This window comes from Micromys minutus (assembly GCF_963924665.1).
Source record: "Micromys minutus genome assembly, chromosome: 4".
NCBI lineage: Eukaryota > Metazoa > Chordata > Mammalia > Rodentia > Muridae > Micromys > Micromys minutus.
The window spans coordinates 75,919,636-75,920,580 of record NC_137973.1 but is presented as its reverse complement, the minus strand read 5'-3'; positions in this window follow the sequence as shown (position 1 = coordinate 75,920,580).

Genomic DNA, 945 nt, shown 5'->3' with positions numbered 1-945 from the left:
ATTTTCGCAGGAAGTCAATCATTACTTCCATTGTAGAAGTTTCTAAAAATGTCTTTTAGACTTCCTGTAGGGGGCAGTAGAGCAACACTCGAAGCTGTAAAAATGGGTCCAGGTACATTAAAAACTATCTGTTTAAATCCAAAAGTTTAATCATTGCTCACTCTTTGAATGATAATTTGAAATGGTGTTGGTACAAGCCTGCAAATGTTGCTTGTACCAATAGATGGGAGTAGATTCGATTTGTCCTAAAGAATATAGGCAAGCTAAAAATAAGATTCAATCACACTTAGTTAATCTACTTACTACTAAAATGTCAGAAATGCCCACCAAACTATTTAAATGCAAAAGGTCTGATTTCTTGTTTAGAACCCTGGATTAGCATCAGCAGGAACATGTCTTCTTTTCTCTAGGTCTGAATGAGGATGATACAGTTATGAAAGGTGATGCACTTTAGAACAAAATCATACAATGGAGGTTCCATGGGTTAAAAATGCATACTCTGTGCATTACTGTACATAGTCAGTGATGTTTAAAGCCATAGTGGAAGGAAATGAGGAGGGGTAGGTAGATTCAAGGCATGTAATAAAGAAATAATAATCTATTTCGTTTACAAATATTCTATTAGCACAGAGGAAGAGAACTGGGCCTGGTGTGAACATTTGAATACTCAGATCCCACCCCCCAGTGAAATACCTATTCTAGAAGGCCATGCCTAATCCTTCTCAAAACAATTCTACCAATAAGGGACCAAGCACTCAAATATGTGAGCTCATTCTTGTTCAAGCCACAACAATAGCTTACAAGTATGAGCTTAATTGGTTGTACTCAGATCCATGGGTGATGTTCAGCCAGTAATAAAGTAGGCCATTTCTTTGCTTTCAGACCTTCCTTATTAGAAAACAGATTTTTAGGATAAACAAAGACAAAAGTAATAGTGAAAAACAG